The following is a 20,474-nucleotide window of genomic DNA, read 5'->3' as shown; positions in this document are numbered from 1 at the left end:
AATTACTTCTGTTATAATTCACCAATAAATAACCAAGCCCAGCCTCATATTTAAGGACCCATCGTGCTTCTGAGAATGGGTTCTGAGGCCAGTCAGGTACGGGTTTGAATTCTGTTCCTGCCCTGACTACCTTGGTTTTCTCAGATACGTTACTCTGCTTGTTTGAGTCTCAATTTCCTCATCCATAACATGTGGATAATTATCTCCCTAATGGGGTTGTTGTGAGAATTAAATGAAGTCCTGGACAGCTGTAATAGTCATTTATAATAATACTAATAATTTATTACTATAGTCATTATTAACTTTCGCTCTCAGCTCTTGCTTCCCTTCCCTTTCTTCTTCCTGGGATCTAGAAAAGCCCACTGAGTGTACATCCAGCTGGTGGGATTGGTAAGAAGATAAGGAAAAAGGAGAGAGGGAGACAGAAGGAATAGGAAAGTGCGGAGGACAGAGGCAGGAGGAAGAGAAGGGAGAAGAAAGGCAAAGAAGGAGAAAATGAGAGGAACGAGGCAGACCATCCTATGCCCACACGGGCATCGCCAGTGGTGCGGTGCCCACTGTCTCCATGGGTGGTGCTGCAGGGGCAGGAGCAGTGGTGCAGCAGCCACACGACTACATTGCAGCCTTCTGAAATTTCTTAACTCTGAGCCAAGAACTGGAAGGAGAAGAGCTTCATGTACTCACACCTAAGCAAGAAGAGAAGCTGTCCAGTTGCTCACCCCCAGAGAGCTCACGGAGCCAAGGCAGTCATGAAGCACAGACTTAGCCACCAGGCAGTTCGGTTCTTTCGTTTTTACCTCTGGGGAAACCAAAGTATGGAGAGGTGACGTGTTTTTGAGTGTGCTTTTGCCCCAGCCATGGTGTCCCACAAAGAAAGGAAAACAAAATAGGCTCCAAGTATAACAGTCTCTTGTCTGTGGTTTTATGATTTGGATTTAAATTAAGACGCAAATGAGTGTCTCTTGGTGTCCCATCCCTATGTCTCTCTCTTACCTCTTAAAAGTGACAATTCCCAACACTATTTTTCCAGTGTAAAAGGATGACTCTCCGCTAATGGTTATCTGTCACTGTTTATGTTTAAAGTAATTTTATATGTTAAAACCCCTGGGCCGAAGGTGGTGTGTGAGGTAAGAGGGGCACAATCTGGGTTGAGAAGGACTAGGCTATTTATTGGACTCAGGAAATGCTGGCAACTTTTGTTCTACAAATGAAATGAGATGTGTCCCTTAGGGAGCTACCTGGGGAGTTTCAGTAATGACAGAGTATCTATTCTGTCCAGCTGACCTCAGAGACAGAAAATATTTAAAGACTAAATTGTGTGTGCAGCCTCACTTTCTTCCAATGCCTACTGTCGTCACCCCGTGGCCACTAGATGTTAGTCTAGGGCCACAGGTAAGGAAACTGAGAGCACAAGACAGAGCCAGCACGCAACTGACTAGTACACATGCATCAGGCAAACCAAATTAGGAGGGTTGAGGAAAGGTCTTTCCTATACATGTAAGACTTTCTTTCCAGTAAAATTCCAATATTGATTTAGCATAAATTATAGGGAGAGGAAATTGTCACAGCTAGGCCAAGATGGTATCATCAGCTACAGTGTCCCTGGAAGCCAGGCAGGGTGTTGTTGATAGTGGCCACAGCTGGAGAATCAGGGAAGAGCTCAGACAAATGATGAGATGTGACCATGAAGGTAAGGCACGATTACTGGTCACTTCCCGTCTGGACTGCTAGACATTCGGTATCTCCAGTTATCTCAGTGGATACTGGGAGAGTCTAAGAACCAAATTCATTTGAGAGTGTAACAATCACTATACACAATTGCCTTTTGTGCAGGCCTGTATTTCATGAAATAAAACAACAACACAATGTCGCCATTCTAAAAAGGTCAGACATTATTTATTAACAATATCCAAAGAATCTCCTCATTAAATCCTAGAGCAGGAGGACAGTGCAGGCTAGTATGAAACATGTGAAGTGATCCGCATGCCAGTGAAGTCTGCCCTGAGACCTGAGTAGCAGTTGTGGGCCACCTGTGGCTACTGTCCTGAAGTCCCCATGCCCTCTGGAGGCCTGCTGTCCAGCACTCAGTGTCTCTCTTTATTCCATCTAGCATGGAGGGAATGGCCAGGTTTACCCAGCCCTAGAGTTTCTCCCCATAACAGAATTTACTCCTCAGTGTATCCCTGGCAAACAAACAGGTGACACCAGGTGAGGAAAACAGGATTCTGGAAAAAGTAAGGTGACTAGAATGTTCTTAGTTAACCTGGGCATGTTCCAATCTGCAGTATGAGCACAAATTTGCCTGTTGAATTCAAGAGTCCCCAAGAATATTAGATAAAACAAAATTAATTCTTGTAATCCTCTGTGACCGTAGCCAAACTCAATATTCTCAGTTTGGCATGAGAATTGTTTGCCTGCCTGCTTTCCCCTGCGCTTTCTTAGTAGAATTATTTTCTCGAGCGCTGATTAAGTTCTGGCTGTACAACCGGACCGTGAGGGCATGGGTGCTCGTGACCTGGATCCTGTCCCCTGGTAGCTTAGAGCCTAATGGTGGTGACACCAAATAGTCAGATATTTACCATATGTGTAGTCTTTACTGTAAAGTCGGAGAAGCTCAGAGGACTGAATTCATTGAGTTGGGGTGATGTTGGGTGGTTTCTGTATTCTGTTGGGGTCACAAAGCGCAAAGACAACATGGGAATAAAAGGAAGGAAATACTTTTGTCTTCCGACAAGTTCGAAACACCTCTATGGCTCTTTAGTCTACACTCTGTTCCCCTCTTTCTAGGGAGGCTGTTAACTAGGGAGACAGCTCCTTGAGATGTCTTATGGCTGGGGCCCAGCAGGCATCAGGGACTTGGGACAGGCCCACAACTATGAATAATTCCTGAGCAGGGGTGGGATGGTGAGTGTGGCCAGGCCAAGGCAGAGGCAGAAATTTGCCTTGTCCTGGCAAGCAACCTTGACACCAGGTGGTGGATATGGTTCTTTCTCGCTTCTCAGTGAGTCTAGGCTTTTCTTCTGGTCCTGGAGATGGGATCATGGAATATGTGGGGTTCTTTTCTTCTAGGAAATAAAACTGACTCTAACCACTAGACCTGACAACTGCCCAATACAGCTGGGGCTCATCCAGGACAATGAATGATCTTTTTTAAAAGTGACCATTTATTGTGTGCCTGGCCATGTGCTCAGTGCTCTATCTACATGATCTCATTTTAATCCTTGCACCTGAGGAAGTAGATTCTATCATTATGGACAATTTCCATCAAGAGGAAACCAAGAGTTTAATGAGATTAGGAACTTGGTCAATGCTTAGCAAGGGGCAAAGCCAGGCAGGATTCCAGATGTGCGTTACACCTGGCTCCCCTCCCCCCATGCCATTCTGCCTTCCAACAGCAAGGAGGTAGTGTGGAAGTGTGTTCAGAGGCTTGGTGACCACTTGCTTGCTCTGCCTTCTTGGGGAGTCACAGGCCTGCCGACATGGGCTCCCCGCCACTCCCCTCATCTCCCTGCCTCCTGAGCAATCCTGGAAGGAAGCTCATGAGAAGAGACTTGGGCACACTGTGTCCTGGGCCCAGGGACAGGTGACCTTTCCAATTCAGCACCTTTATAAATCTTACCTAATGAAGTTAAAGGGGGAAAGGAATTAATGAATAAATGAAGGTTAAATCACTCCCTGCAGAAAATTGATGCTGACAGCCAGGGCCAAGAAGAGAGCTTGGAAAGCAGGGAGCCGACTTGCACAAGGGGCCATTAAAATTCCTTTCCCCAAATCTGAGGGAGCGGAAAGGCTTGCCAAGTCTGAGATGGGCAAGGAAGGCTTTGGGGAATCTGAGCCAGATGGCCTGGAGGAGCTGCAGTGAGAAAGCTATACTCTGCTTTGGATAATTTTTTCCAGAAGCCGATCTGAGTATCATATGCGTGTATATCTGCATGTGAACATGCATACGCACGCACACACACACGCACACACATGCTCACACACGCACACACACACATGGTCACACACACGCTCACACACTCTGTATACACAATAAACTGCAGCCAATCAAGACACACGTAGTGTGGGCCTGCCTGGCTCATTCCTGTCCCCTGGGGGCCTCTGTGGCTTGCTTTCGTGTCAGCACCCACTTCTTAGCCTCTCTGTCTCCTGTCACCACTACTTCTGTTACCGCCCCAACTCCCAACCCTCCTGGGCTGCACATCTCAGCCCAAGTGGCTCAGAGAGGCCCTAAGAAATTGGTGAGTGCATGATGGCTAGGCCCAGGGAGGAGAGAGACAGGGAAGCAGAAACAGCCCCCACCATGGCATGCCAAGCAGGTCAGGAGCTGGGTGCAGGGAGTGACAGAGCTGGAGGAGAAATGGATGGATGGGACAGACACATGGTAAAGCTCAAGGGCAAAACCTTGGACAAGAAGCTGGCAGACACATGCTTTTCTGGGCAATGCCACCAACTCATGGAGCAACTCTAAGTTTAGGTCCTCAGCGAGATGGGGCAGGAAGAGGAGGTCTGTAGAAGAGGATCATCAATAGAAATCCTACCTGGTGGGAGCACCATCTGGTGGGAGCACCAAGTAGGAAAAAGAAGTGATCAATAATTCTGGTTCCCCCTCCTCTCTGTGCTGACAGGTTTTTGAGAATATGATCATGAAGACAGCAATGCTCAGAGGGAACAGCATGGCTTGTCCATCCTGTGGAGTGATGAGGCCTGGGAGTCGGGGGCCAGCCCTGGCCTGGTGAAGAGGGCAGGGTGTGTTGGAGTGGAGCTGGGGGGTGCAGAGAGACCCAGATCCGAGAGCTGGCTAGATTAACCACTAAACAAAAGGTCACAGTGATTCTCCCAGGCACCCAGGGAGACATGGACAGAGGGCTCTGATGCAGTGGGGCTGACAACTGGCAAATGAGCCTCCACAGTTATCTGTTTCCCTTCCTGATTCTTGTCTCCTAAGACAGAGGCTAGAAATAGATGCAACTGGCAGATGACTTAAGGATGAAAAATGAGCACCGTGTTGGTTGCGGGGAGCTGAGAGCCAGAGAGGAAGCACAGGGAGTTGTTTCCGTGGGCTTGGCTCTTGCTCTGCCCAAGCATGTTACGAGGATGAGTCATTTAATTTTCTCAACCATCCTCTAAGGCAAGCATTACGGTTATCCCCACTTTACAGAAGAGAAAACTGAGGCTTAGAGAGGATAAGCCAGGCCATACTGAAGAGTTGCCGAGCCAGGGTTTGAATACAGGTCTAACTGCTTCCAAAGAGGAGCTCCTTACAACTGTTCTACAGTTTCTACATTTTGGCACATCCTTTCTCCAACCTCTCCACCCCCTTTCTAGCCTTCAATCGATGTTTTTTGAGTACCTACTGAGGGCGCTGGTGGTGTAGTGGAAACCTGGTGGTGTAGTGATTAAAGAGTTCGGATGCTAACCAAAAGGTTGGCAATTCAAATCCACCAGGTTCTCCTCAGAAACCCTATGAGGCAGTTCTATTCTGTCCTATACTGTTGTTATGAGTTGGAATCAACCTGATGGCAACAGGTTTGTTTTTTTTTTTTTTTCTTACTAAAGGCCAAATACTGTGATATCTCTGGGGGAGATAGAAGCAGCCCAGAGAGGTAAGGTCTCTGCCACCAATGAATGAAATGGATACCCTATCTCTTTTCTCCTCTTCCCATGAACCTGGGATGGGCAGGGGCTTTCCTCACTGTACGCTCATAGCAATGGCTGACCTGAGTGGAGAGGACTGCCAGGATCACAGCAGGCTTCAGTGGTGGAGCTCTGCTCAAAGCTGGCATCTTTTTTCTTGACTAGGCTACTTAGACTTGGCCACGGGTCCTGCTTCCTGCTGGGGAAGGAGGACAACATGGGTGCATGTTTGCTTTCTCCCAAGTTCTATGTTGCAGCAACAGAGGCCCCTTCTCTTTGGGCTGAGGCTCCCTTCATCTTGGGAAGGGTGAAGGCTGCTCACTTGTCTGCTACGGGAGTTCTGCAGGGCGAATGCTTTCTGTTCCAACAATATCTCCACGCTGGGATGATTCCCTGAACATGCTGAACTCTCTCATGTCTCCACGCTGTCTTCACTTGATAAATGCTCCTTTGCTTTTTACTCCACCTGGAGAGCCCCTCCCCTTTCATGATTCATCTAGAGCATCACCTCCTCCAGGAAGCCCTCCTAAATCTAGTTTCTGTTGGGTGACTTTCAAGTATTCCTAGCACTCTGCATACTGTATTGCACTTTGCTGTTTACTTGTCTGTTTTTCACAAGTGTTTGTGATTTGTGAGGACCAGCTCTATGCTATGAGCACAGAAGGTCCTCAAAACTTCTTTGATGAATTTGCAGTGGCTGAGTAACTGGCTAAGGCCTTGTTCTCTGTCCATTGTTCCCTTTCCAATCTTCCTACTGCCTGACTGTCCCCTCTGCCTTCCTTCCTCTTCTCATCATTAAATATTATTTGAGGGACAGAGGCTGAATCCAGACTGCTTGCTGAGCCACCAAGAGCTAATGGCAGGGCCAGACCTCCTTCCTCCTGGTGGAAATCTCAAACCCCAACCTGTGTCTAGAGGTAGCGGGGAGTGGGAATAATGGGGAGGGAACAGGAGGAGGAAGCGTATTCAATGCCAGCAGCAAAGGCTTGGGGAATTTAACCATTAGGTATGAAAGCTATGCACTGACCACTGTGGGTAAGACCCTGGGTCCCTGATCTGGGCTGGCTACAGTAAGATCAAAGGGCCAGCTGGAAAAACGCAGGCAAGCCGGGCTTGGAAAACAGCAAGCCCAGAGGAGAAGGAGCAGGGACCTGCTCTCCTCCCGATGCGAGCAGCCCTGCCCCACTGTATCAAGGGCCTTGTTAGGTAAATACCTTTCTACACCCCAGAACACACAGGAACACTGGCTCTCACCTCACTGTCTCTCCACACCCCTGTTCCCACAGCACATGCACACCCGGTGGGCCAGCTCCCTCGCTGCACACACAGCAGCCCTTGGTACACACTAGGAAGAATGCGCCACATGTCATGGCTACAAGGTGCATCCAAACGCATTTTAGCGGTGGGGAAGCTGGGGCTCCAGGTGGACTCAGCTCAAACGCACTGGTAAGCAACTTTTTGATGAGAAACCCAAGGCAGAATCTTTGAGTTCCATTCCTGGCCGTTCTCCCGCCATCCCCCTGACATCTTCTGCTCTCTCCACACCAAGCTCCCTGGCAGCTGAAAGTTGGATTCTCAGTTTCTTCCCTAGGACCAGCCCCAGAGAGAAACCTTGTCTGACAAACAGCATGAGTGAGCTGCTGGCCAGAACTAACAGGCAGTGAGGGCAACCCCCCAAATACTTTTGGACAGCTGGTCACTGCTGGGTGGGGAGTTCAGAGGACTTGCCCTGGAGAAAGTGACCAGAGGTCAGTTTCCCACCTCATGAAACCCTGTGTTCACTGGGTCTCTTCTCCATTAAAGGCCCAAGAGGGTCAGTCCAAGCCCTTTCCCCTCCTCAGCACCCCAGACCCGGGCCACATATGAAGGAGCCTTGTCAAGTCGCCTCTCCCCAACCTGTCACATCCCACCTGCTCTGGGGGAGACCACACAGTCCCAGACGTGCACCTTAGGACTCTGAATCATGTTTTTTTTCCAAGTATCAGGCCTATTTACCCTTTTCTTGCTCCTTCCCCCATCCCTGATGTCTAGTGCTTTTCTTGGCAACTCTGAAGCCTGTGTCTTCACATCCTAGCAACTGTCCTAGTCATCAGCGAATGGAAATAACTTTTCACGACAGCTCCTCTGATGTTGCCGTCTTTTGTGTTGATCAAGACAACAAAATGAATCAGACTCTCGGTGTCTGATTGAAGCCTAATTGGAAATCCAAAGTGGCACTAAATGTTACAGTCTAAATAAAACGCATTCAATTACCAAAACAACGCAGGGAGCACAGGGGAGGGCTCCAGGCAGTAGCTACAAAGCAGGCTGTAGAGCTCTGGGGCATTATTCTAAGGCCCCCAGCTTTGGCTGATAAGACCCTTTACAGCATGAGCAGGGACGGTGTTCCTGAGTGCAAGCACCTCTGGTCTGGGCCAGCGACTGAGCCAGTGTTGGCAACCCCGGGCCACACTTAGAGTAGCGGGGAGGTGGCGCTGAGCTTCCTGCACTGCGTCCCCGGTGGTCTGCACACATGCTCTGCACCTGCCCTGGATACAAAGGCTTCTGATGCCAGCCAGGTTGACATGTGGATGGGGTGGGGGACTGTGCAGGGGACTCAGGTCACCTGTGGAATCTCTCACTGGGCGTCTCTGACAGAGGAGAGAGGGCGGGGCAGAGGTTTTGAAAGCACACAGTTGTTAGTTCCCATAGAGTCACTCCTGACGCGTGGCCTCTAGGTGGGCTTGAACTGACAAAATTTTGGCTGGTTGAGGGCTCCACCCAGGCCTGCGCCTACATCCAGGCCCTACCTCCTGAGCCTCATACATGGTCTTGCTTAAGTCACTTAATCTTGCTGAGCCTCAATTGCCCCACTTTTTTTTTATCGTGCTTTAAGTGAAAGTTCACAAATCAAGTCAGTCTCTTATACAAAAACTTATCCACACTTTGCTATGTTCTCCTAGCTGCTCTCCCCCTAATGAGACAGCACACTCCTCCACTCCACTCTGTATTCCCAGTGTCCATTCAACCAGCTCCTGCCCCCTTTGCCTTCTCATCTCGCCTCCAGATAGGAGGTGCCCACATAGTCTCATTCAACTGCCCCACTTTTAAGTGGGGATGATAATAGCCACCTTTGAGGGCTGTTGCAGGGATTAGAGATCATGTCTGTGAGGTGCCTGGCCCACTGCCCAGGACTGACGGCAGCAATACCTTCCTCAGGGGGTGTTCTCTCCTCCACTTTGACCCCCAGAGACATTTCCTGGGACTGTTGGCATAGGGCCTGGGTCCCTGCTTACTTTCCCTTACTGGCTTTTTTAAACAAAACAGTGCACTACTCCAAACTCCACCGGATGTCAAGTGAGGAGCACTCAGTTTGGGCTGGTTGCCTGGAGCTCTGAAAGCCCCCTCTGAGCCCTTTCCTTAACTGGGAGCCAGTGGAGGCCAGGCAGAGGGGAGGGAACCTCTGCACCAGGCGGCAGCCAGGGGGCGCTGTCTCAGGAAGCTCCGGGTGTGGATTTGGACCTGGAGCGTGGGGGTGGAGCCCTTGCCTTGCTGTGTGCCAGCTTTGTGGCCCTTAGCAAATTACAGGGCTGAATTTCAGTTTGCTTATCTGTAAAAAAGGCAAGGACAACAATACTCATGGGATTGTTGAATTAGCTGAGGTCATGTTTGTAAACTAAAATAAGAAAAACACTACATAAATACTAGCTTTCAGCACATCTTAAATATGACAGAGCTGAGAGGAGGAGCAAGGTATAGTTTCTTTTTTAGGTGTGGCTGTATGCAGAGCAAGAGTCGCAGGGCTTGGCCTGGTGATTATGCACGGGGCACAAGTGTAAAAATATAATTACTGCGACTAACATTTATTATGCAGGTAATGCATGCCAGGTACTTTTCAGAGTGCTTTTTACGTGCTCATTCATTTAATTTAATCCTCAGGCAGATGCCGTAATTATGCCCATTTTACAAATGAGGAAACCAAAGCACAGAGAGGTGAAGCAACTTGTTCTAGGTCACACAGCTATAGGAAGGGAACTAGAACTGGAACCCAGGTAGGGTCTCAAGTCACTGCAGTCAGTAAAGTGACTACCATCACTCTCTGCTTCTTCACATGCTGGCTTGGTACACCTCCCCTTCTCGGGAGTCACTCCTCCTTCAGCTCTTGTCTCCTCATCTGTAAAACAAACGGCTACAAAAGGTTGGAAGGAAACCCTGGTGGCATAGTGGGTCAGCAGTTCGAATCCACCAGGCACTCCTTGGAAACTCTATGGGGCAGTTCTATTCTGTCCTATAGGGTCACTATGAGCTGGAATCAGCTCGACAGCACTGGGGTTTGTAAAGGTTGGAAATCCTGGTGGCATAGTGGTTAAGAGCTACGGCTGCTAACAAAGGTTGGCAGTTCAAATCCACCAGGTGCTCCTTGGAAATCCTATGGGGTAGTTCTACTCTGTCCTATAGGGTCGCTATGAGTCAGAATCGACTTGATGGCAACAGGTTTGGTTTTTTGCTTTTTTTTTTTTAACCTAAAGGTTGATGGTTGGAGTATACCCGGAAGCACCTCTGAAGAAAGACCTGGCAATCTACGTCTGAAAAATCAGCCACTGAAAACTCTGTGGAGTGCAGTTCCACTCCAACACATATGGGGTCACCGGAGTGCAGTTCCACCCTGACACATATGGGGTCACCGGAGTGCAGTTCCACCCTGACACATATGGGGTCACCAGGAGTCAAAAACGACTCAGCTGGTTTGGTTTTTGGTCTTCACTATATCATCTCTGAGGCTCAACCAGGTTGGGATTTCTACGATAGGGAAGAGAAGAGTACTGTACCTGAGTGACACCAGGCACGGAGAAGGCTAGGCCAGGTCTCCGCAGGTTGTGTGATTTACTACGGCCTTGAGCACACTGCAGTCTCTGCTCTAGCGCTGCTCAGCTTATCCTGGTATTTCTGGAGATGTCATTCTTTCCCTCCAAATTATGACCTTCCTTTTAAGGGCAGGGACCCTATCTTATTAATCTCTACACAAAGGCACGTGTACCAGTGCTGCTGCTGTACTGAAAAGAGCAGAAAGAAATCAAGGAGGTGCCCATCTTCAGGGCAGCCCCATTTCTAAGGAGCTCTTTGCTGAAACATCACTTAGGAAGATAGCCCTATCCGCATCTGCATATGCAAATGACTTGTCACTGCATTGTACATGGTAGAGATTTAATGGTTTGTTGAATGAATGAATCTAGGTATGCAAATGGTACGTAAATCTTCCCTTACTTTAATTTGACCCTTGGGAACATCTTCAGGGTCTCTCTTGGGCCCAGGATGCTTAAAAAAAATTTTTTTTAATTAACAGCTTTTTTTTTAATTATGGTATATATATACATCAGAACGTTCGCCATTTCAACATTTTTTACATGTACAATTCAGTGACATTAATTACATCCACCATATGGTGCAGCCATCACCACTGGCATACACCAGAAGCTCAGCACCCCCTAAGCATGTCTGCCCCTTTCCGCTCCGACCCACTCCTAAAAAAATTTTTTTTTTTTTTTTCACCCCTCGTAACCACAAATAAACTTTGGTCTCTATTCATTTTCCTATTCTGGATATTTCATATAAGCGGAATCATACAATATTCATCCTTTTGTGACTGACTTATTTCACTTGACACAATAGTTTCAAGGTTCATCTGTGTTGTAGCACATATCAGGGCTTCAGTTTTCCCTCTGGCCTATACTCAGGGAAGCTGTTGTCAAGTAGGGGAAAGAATGGGGGCCTGGACCACGTTAATCAGGGTTAACCCTGATTGTGCTGGTAATTCAGATGATGACTCTCCTCTTTGGGTATCTGTTTCCTTATCTTTAAAATACGGTTGGAAGGTCCCTTGTGGTTCTGAGACCCTAGGATTTCCCATCTCTCAGTTACCCGGCCACCATTCTGGGCAGTCTGGGTCAGCCCTCAGCAGTATCTCCCTAGAAAGAGAAATCAAATCCCTCACCAAGGATTAGAGTCTCCAGCCCACTGCCCATTTAGAGAAATGAGTTTTTTGGCATCAGTTCTCCTAGCCTGGGCATTGTGTTCAATCATTTCTTTCCAAACCAAAGGGTTTTAAAATAAGAGGCTGAAGTTTTCTCTCAAATACAAGCCAAGCGTCTGATTAATAGGGTAGGTTTCCATTTCCTTTCCCTCATATAAAAATATTTATAAAAAATGCTCTGATGAGAATATTAATAGCCAGGAATCAGCCTCATGTCAGCCTGTGTCCCCCGAGGTTTCTGAATCGGGGAGCAGCAAGGGGAAAAATAAAATGCCGGGCTCCCTGCACCCCCACCCCAGGAGGCAGGGTTCTCCCTTGCCTTTGGGAAAGGCACTGATATCAAGTGCTCAGCTCCTGGGCTAGATGGGGGTCCCAAGTCCTTAACCAGAAACACGTGTGCCTCAGAGGCTTGGATTGAAAGTGACACATTTTAAAACAAAAGTGCAGCAGAAATTCGCTTATCCTCACTTTCCTAATCCACAAACTCTGTAATTCTCCCCCAAAGTCCCTCAGGCTCAACTACAGTCCCTGCCCCTAGCACACTCCTCCTCCCCGTGGCTCAGCGCAGGCACAGGGGAGGTCTCCTGTTACTGAGACTTCATCTGCCTTGTAAAAATACACTTTGGCACGCTTTGCCTGCGCCCTGGGAAGCCTTATCGCCTGGACTAAACAAATGTGCACAATCAAAATAAGGACCTGAGATGTCAAAATAAATGAACAGGAGACATCTGGAAGTTGCTTCCCCGCACCTTTCCTTTCCCTTCCCCGAGGTCTTTTAGGTGCCTTAGGGGCTCGGCACTTGACTAGTTTTGGCCACAGGTAAGAGACTCTGAAGCATCACAATAATCCCTTTGAAAATGGTCCTTATTTTTGCCCTTAGATCCAGACTAGTAGTTGACAGGGCCTCCCCTAAACCAAGAGAACCAAAATTGGTTCTCTGGTGAATCTGGGCTGGACACTGCTGGGATGGGGTGCTTCTCGCCTGACCTGCATCCTGCCGCCATCCTGCTCAAGGCTGTCAATCAGTCCAGGGAAGTGGCAGGGATGGGGGGGAGGGGGGCGGGTGCCTCTCCTACACTTGAGACCTCCAAGGAAGAGTGTCATCACAAGCTTTCAAAATGATGTTTGTTTCTAATAGCTAATACACGGAAACCCTGGTGGCATAGTGGTTAAGTGCTACGGCTGCTAACCAAAAGGTCAGCAGTTTGAATCCACCAGGTGCTCCTTGGTAACTCCATGGGGTAGCTCTACTCTGTCCTATAGGGTTGCTATGAGTCAGAATCACAATGGTTTTTTTTTTTTTTTTTTAATAGCTCCAGGCCAATGTTCTCCCTGCCCCAACTCTCTTAAATCATGCAAAGCAGGGTGGTTAAAAGCCAGTTTCCTGGCCTGCGTGGTGGTGAGGTCCCCCTGCCCTGCGTACTGATGGTGGGTCACCAAGGATGACCACCTCCTGCGTGGGCAGACGGAGAGGGCTTGGGAGAGCTGCTTAAAATCAGCATGTCATTGCCTGGGCAATTTCCAGGCAGTGTGCATCCTGTTTCTGGTGAAGCCCCTCAGAGACTCCCCAGATGCCCTCTCAGGCCCACAGACCTTTAACTTGGACCTCTATAGGACTCACACAGCCGTCAGCTAATCAAGAGCAAGCTCTACAGCTCCTGGCACTTCTCCAAGTGTTTGGGAAATCAAAACAGTTCTGATGAATCTGGACTTGCACGTTGCTGAAAGGGGGGGCTAACTTCCTGGGGCTCCCTCTGGAGTCAGAATGGGTGCTCTCCAAAGTCCTCACCCGCTGATGCTCTGTGGTCCATGACCCTGGGAGGTATTTGTCTTCTCAGAGCCTTGTTTCTCAAGGTACGTTCCATGGACCACATACACCAGAAGCACCTGGTGACTGGCAGCAGCGTGATGAAGAGCAGCAGGCTTGGGAGCCAGACGGCCTAGCTTTAAGCCCATATCTGCTGCTTACTAGCTGTGTAACTCTGGGTAAGTTACCTAACTTCTCTGTGCATCTGTTTCCTCCTCTGTAAAATGGAGACAAGGTCAGGTGAGGATTAAATGAGATAATCTGTGTAAAGCTTTAGAATTGCATCTCGTATGTAACACACACACTAGTTGCCGTTGAGTTGATTCTGACTCATGGTGGCCCCATGTGTGTCAGAATAGAACTGTGCTCTGTAGGATTTTCAATGGCCAATTTTTCAAAAGTAGGCCTTTCTTCCAAGGAGCTTCTGGGTAGCCTAGAAACTCCAACCTTTCAGTGAGCAGCCAAGTGAGTTAACTGCACTGCGCAGGGATTTGTGATATGTAACACGGCTCAATAAATTTTAGCTATTTTAAAAGGCCGGTTTCTGAAGCCCACCCTGCTGAATGAGCATCTCCAGAGGTGGGGTCCAGAAGGCGTGTCTGCACCAGCTCCCGGGTGATCCTTGTGTGCAGAGCAGGTAGAGAACCTTTGCCCTGGAGAATAAGAAGTTTAGCTCTGCTCAAGGTCTGGCTTGATCCTGCTCACATGCTGGTACCAAGCGCTCCCTGACCAGGCAGCTTTTGCGGAGTCTATCAGAAATGCTCTGGTGCCCAAGAAGGTCGGTACAAACTATTCCTCTAGGCTTGTAGAGCTGGACACCCCTGCTTGATAACCATAGGTCCTGACCTTGCCCAAGCTGTGCTCCCACCCCTCATTCAAGGTTACTGGCTCTGACTGTAAACTATCTCATCTCCCAAAGCATAGCATTCTATTTCCTTCAAAAGTGCCACAGAGAGCCTGGTTTTTGAGGATTCCTGGACAGGTACCCATGCTCTGGAGTGAGCTTCCTCAGCTATCTCCTGAGGTTCTGCTTATGTCTAGTATCTTCTGGAAAGCCTACCTGGCCTACTCCAAATGTCACCAACATAACTTTCCTCCACAATCCTAGAGCCTCTATACGAGACACAAAGTGACTTAGCAATTAATGGGACACTGCCTTATAATGGCTGCGAGATGCTGCCTCACAGTGGGGGCAAATGAGCAGCCTCCTGAGCAGCAAGTGAGCTCCCCAACACTGGAAGAGTCCAAACAGAAGCTCACCAGAGACAGCACTGAAGGAAATCCTGTCTCATGTCAGAGTTGGCCTTGAGAACTTTGAAGGTCCCTGCCAATTCTGAGGATTAGAGTCCCTGAGTGGTATAAAAGGTTAACATGCTCAGCTGCTAATGGAAAGGTTGGAGGTTCAAGTCCACCCGAGACACCTTGGAAGAAAGGCCTGGCAGTCTACTTCCAAAAATTTAGCCCTTGAAAACCCCACGGAACAAGTTTTCTACTCTGATACATATGGGGTTGTCATGGCAACTGGTTTTGGTTTAGGAGGCTGAATCTACTCACTAAGCCCAGTAGTGGGCTGGACACCCCAGTAGGGGCTCAGTAAGTATTTCATCACTCTCACTCATAACAGTACCTTAGTGCATGGCGCTGGGGGAGGGCAGTACAAGGGAAGGTTGTTAGAGGCTGGCTTTTCTCTTCCTTTTACAGGGAAGGTGAAGTCCAGAAAGGCAGAAAATTAATGAATATGGTTATAAGTGAGTCAGCTGGGCAGGAGTAAGAATAAGAATCCAAACCTGACCCTGTGGTTGTTTTAAAACACGGCCACAAATTCTTTGACATTCTTTTCATTGAAAGGTGGGGTCTATGTCCTCTTCTCTTAAATCTGGCTTGTGAGTACTTCAATCAGTCAAGTATGGCAGAAGAGATAACATGTGACCTCCAAGGCTAAGTCATAAAAAAGACAATACAATTTCTACCTTATTTGCAGGGAATATTCACTCTTGGAGCTCTGAGCCACCATGTAAGAAGTCTGAGTACCTTGAGGCCACCATACTGTGAGGAAGCCCAAGACACATCGAGAAGCCTTGTCTAGGCATGCTAGTCAACAGTCCCGGCTCATCTTAACTCTCTAGTTATCCAGCCCAGGCCCCCGACATGTGAGATGAGAAGCCTCCAGATGATTCCAGCCTCCCAACATTCTAGCCACCCTCACCCACTCATGCCATCCCAGTGGAGGCCCCAGACATTGTAGAGCAGAGACAAACCACCTTTGTGCACCCTCTCTGAATTCTTGACCTACATAGTCCATGAACATGCTGAAATGGTTGATTTATGCCCTTAAGTTTTGGGGTGGTTTGTTACATAGCAATAAATAACCAGAGCAGTTCCCAGCTACCGGCACATCTTCAGAACCAGCGTCTGGGTGCCCACTACTGGAGAATGGCAGCCCCATTTTTGCAATGAGTTTGAGGCTTGGTTTTCTTACTGGAGATACCAGAAACAGAAAGCTCTAAGAACTGTCCCTCTCTTTCTGGGTGCCCTCATATCAACCAGCAGGGCTCAGAGGGCCTGGGCATGACTGGGGCTCAGGGTCCCTCTCCCTCTCTCCACAGACATCTGTTCCTGCAGCGTCCTGGCCTCACACAGGAGGCTAGCGCTCCCTCCGTGTGCACGGAGGGGAGCAGGACTGTTTAGTCTGCTGGGCACATTCCTGGATTTTTAAAATAAATAGCAGATTATGAGCGACTCAGCCTGATGCTGTCATCCGGCCAGCCCAGAGGCTTCTGAAGCGTCCCTTGGGAGGGAGCAGTGGGAACAGCAGGTTGGAGGTGATTGCGTGAGAGGGGAACTCTGTTCCAGCTGCAATTGGATAATAGAGAGGCTTCCAGCCCCCTGGGGCCTCAGGGAAGTTCTAATGTTACTACAAATAATGATAAGGATAATAATCAATGCCACTTATTGAAAGCACTAACTATGTGTCAGGCACAGTGTTAGGTATATTCTCTTAACAGTTACTATTATTAGGCCCATTACACAGATAAAGAAACTGAGGTCCACAGAAGTTCAGTAACTTTCTGAAAGCCATAAACCTAGTGAGTGGCTATGGCTTGGACAGGGTTAAGCCTGACCCCCACGCTCCAGCTCCTAACCACTATGATATATTACCTCTCATGGCCTTAAATAGAGGCCCTGCTCCCAGACACACACACCCATCGCCAGCCTTTCTGCTGTTCCCCAGGCCCATCCCGCCTGACAGAGCCATTCTCAACCGTGAGCCCCTTTTTCCATTTCACCCTTCATTGGATCGTCTTATGCCTCTATTCCCTCTGCTAATTCAACTAATTAAAGTATAAAATAGAATAATTGCTTCTATCCCTATACTCTTTTCCCAGCCACCCTGAGTACAGAGTTATATTTCCTTTCTGGGAGTGGCCAGCCTGACAAGTTAGGTGGAAACTGGGGCTATCAAGTTCCTTTTCATCTTGCTGCTCGGTTTTTCACTTGGCTCACAACCCGATTTTTCTTGGACTCGCTGTCTGACTTCCATTAGACTCTGTGGATATGGGAGCAACTTGTATTCACACCCATGACATCTGCTGACTCACTGGTGATGAGGTTAGGGAGGGCTTTGTAAGGGAGAGCCAGGCATCCTCTAAGTGGAGTACCTGGGCAATTACAGGATTGGGAAATGAGCTTCCACATTTTCCCTTGGGACTGGCTGGTCTTAGATCTATTAACAGTACATTAACATTGACTTGTTAGGCAGCGGGACTAACGACCCAACACTTCTTACTAGTCCTATTTTCTAATTACGTTAAAAAACAAAACAAAAAAAGCGTTGCTGTTGAGTCGATTCTGACTCATAGCAATCCTGTAGGACAGAGTAGAACTGCCCCACGGGGTTTCCAAGGCTGTAATCTTTAGGGAAGCAGATTGCTACATCTTTCTTCTGTGAAGCAGCTTGTGGGTTTGAAACCCTGACCTTTCGGTTAGCAGTGGAGCACTTAACCACTGTGCTACTAGGGCTCCTCTAATTACATTTAATTAACTCTAAAAGAGGGAGGGCAGGAGACAGAGCGCGCAATTTTATATTGTTCTAGATCTGTAGGGAGTTAAAACCTTTCTAGGCAGAACTTGAGGCCAGGTTCTTCTCTCACAGTGTGTCCATGGCCCCAAGGATATGATAGATGGAGCCCTGGTAGCGCAGTGGTTAAGCGCTTGGCTGCTAACGGAAAGGTCGGCAGTTTGAATCCACCAGACGCTCTGCGGGATAAAGATGGGGCAGTCTGCTTTCGCAGAGATTACAGCCTTGGAAATGCTATGAGGCAGCTCTACTCTGTCCCATAGGGTCGCGATGAGCTGGAGTTGACTTGTCAGCAGTGGGTATGTGTTTGGGGAGGGGCCAGGGGGACACAGAGGCAAAGGCCGGGAGATTGTATGGAGAGCAGGGGTGAGAGCAGCCTGCCCAGATACTTATTATAAAATGAAGTGATGAGAAGCCCCATGACCGTGATGCCTTATATGGTCCTGGGACTTTCAGAGAACTCCGAGGTAGTCTTCACATGGCTGCCTCAAAATGGGAATACACGTATCCATAACCAGCCAGCATTCCTACCCTCTCTGAAGTGTTCAGCCTTCAAGGCAGATGTTCATGTTGGCTCACATTGCTTCACGCATCTCTCATTCAGAAAGTTCTTCTTTTGGTCTAACCTCAAGCCGTCTACTTTGCTTTTGGGGTTGTCTTCTGGAGAAGAGCTCCAATCCCAGGCCCTTAGATAATTCTCTATCATATCCGAAAGAGACTTTAGAATTAGATTTATCATCTCGCTCTTTACAAGTCAGGAAACCAAGTCCCTGAGAAGTCAAGGGGTGTGGTCCAGTCACCCTACTAGTTGGAGGTGGCACTAGGACTACGGAGAACATAGGCCTCCCGGCTCGGCCTGAGGCCTCCTGGCTGTACCACACTGCTGCTTATCTTCCTTCGAATCATCTCTCACATCTCCGAGACAGGCTATTTCCAGTGGGCACCCTCAGAAAAAGCTCTCTGCACTCCTGAGCAATGGAGTAAAAACTGCATGAGAGGTGGATGGGACCCTACAGCATCATAATGACAATTCTTTCTGTGATGTGGGAGGTAGAGCAATAGGTAGTTCCCCATCTATTGTCTCAGGTAGCCTCACGTTGACCTTGACGCACTGAAGTCAAGTGACTTCTCCAAGGTGACTTGGCTACAAAATGGGTGAGACAGGATTCGAATCCAGAGTTACTGACTTCAGAGTTTATCCTTTTATCTGATGAAATCCCTCCATTTTATAAAGGGGAAACTGAAGCTGTGAGAGGGTCATACTACCTGTTAGAGCAAATCTGGCCTAGAAACCAGGTTATCTGACTGCATTTTCATTGACTGTTCTCTTGCCACACGTTTCCTTCCCGAGGTCCGAGCTCTCTGTGAAAACTCTGTGCTCCCAGCCGCTCAGACTCAGATGGATGGGCCTCCTAAGCTGTTCTTGGCCCTTGTCCCCGGACTCAGCCCCTGGTTAAATCACCTGGCTACCTATTCCTAAAGAATTTACGGCTTTCCAGGTGACAGGCCTCAGAGCGCTACCACAGATCCCCCTTGGACTTTGCCCCCCTGATCACAGCTCTACCTGGCACAGGTAGCTCCCCTACTAATATCTCTTCTGACAAGAGACAGTCCTGTGGCGTTAAGCCCAAATTCTTCTTTTATCTTTCATCGTGACCGGCTACCACTGAACCCCTCTGTTTGCTGTAGACAGTAACAACAACGGGGCAGCTGAGGCAGAAGGTGAGGGCAAAGGAGAGGTATTTACAAATAAGCTATGTGGACACTTGGTTTAGCCACTCTGAAGATCTCTGTGGCAGGGTCAGCCATAGTTTTAAGAGGTCATTCATTCCCTGACACACACTCATTGGCCTCCAGCCCTGACCCAGGCCCTCTCCTTTGGCCTCATTTTGGAGGCAATTTCAAAAAGCATTCCAGTTGAGCAAAAGATCTGCAGCTAAAATACGCACCCTGGTATCTTCTCAGCTTCATCAAGGTGTCATTGGGTCATTCCTGTTTGCTTCTTCCACATCACTGGGCTCAGAGAACATAAGAAAGAGCCCTTACTGAGTCTCCTGCTGCTCGCCTGCCACACGTATTGTCTCTTGAGAGTGTCATGTTGATGTGGGTCTCTTCAGTCCCTCTGACCATCCATTCATCCACCCACTGAGGTAGCCATCTATCCATCCATTCTTCTATCTGTATAAATTTCTGCAGACATGTCTGGGATGGTGCTTACCAAACGTTAACATGGCATGTCATTCTGGGTCATAGAAATTGGTGACTTGGTGCTTTTCTCTGTAGGTATTGTTTGAATGTGGTGAGCATTTATAATTTTTACTTAAAAAAGTAACTTTTTGACTTAAAAGCAAAGATTAGGAAGAAAGAGCAGAGCATTTTATAATTCAGTCTGATATTACAGGTGTTTAGCCACATGCCTCTCACTTTCATTAGACTGTAAGCAGCTTGTGGGCAACAACGAAGTCCAATTCATTCTAATATTTTCCCAGCACTTTATTCTCAATAAACATATGCCTAGTAATGGGTTCCTTTAGAGCTGTCTATTTTTTTGGACTTACAGGCCAGTGTTTATTTCCAGACAAATTTAACCCACTCTAGGTTAGGCAAAGCCTCTTCCAGTTCTACCATGTTCCCATCTGGATCTGTTTATGTAGGGCCCACATGCAAGAAAGACAGGTGGGTTCAAGAGTATCTGCACGTTATTTGCATGCAATTAGCATATGATTTGTGCCATCTATCTGAAAGTAATTTTCAATTTAGAACTGCATCGCTGCCTCTCTTAATGGTATCCTGTGCCCTTGTACCTCTTCCCTGCTCATTCCACTCATCTCTCCTCTATCGGTTCAGATTCCTTACATTTGGAAGGAAAGGAGGTGAGAAGGACTCTGGGAAGGGCAGAGCTGATCAAGGACACCCAGAATCCTTGCAGAGTATGGAGAGTG

General features: G+C 48.1%; 1 protein-coding gene across 3 annotated transcripts in view; it reads right to left on the bottom strand.

The window, feature by feature from the left end:
* PLXNA2 (plexin A2) overlaps positions 1–20,474 on the bottom strand; it is a 262,967-nt gene that overhangs the window by 124,174 nt on the left and 118,319 nt on the right. The gene's annotated exons all lie outside the window — the stretch shown is intronic.

The sequence above is a fragment of the Loxodonta africana genome, chromosome 20, assembly GCF_030014295.1.
Source record: "Loxodonta africana isolate mLoxAfr1 chromosome 20, mLoxAfr1.hap2, whole genome shotgun sequence".
Classification (NCBI taxonomy): Eukaryota; Metazoa; Chordata; class Mammalia; order Proboscidea; family Elephantidae; genus Loxodonta; species Loxodonta africana.
The sequence above is the reverse complement of the archived record's forward strand: the minus strand, read 5'-3'. Positions and strand labels throughout refer to the sequence as shown.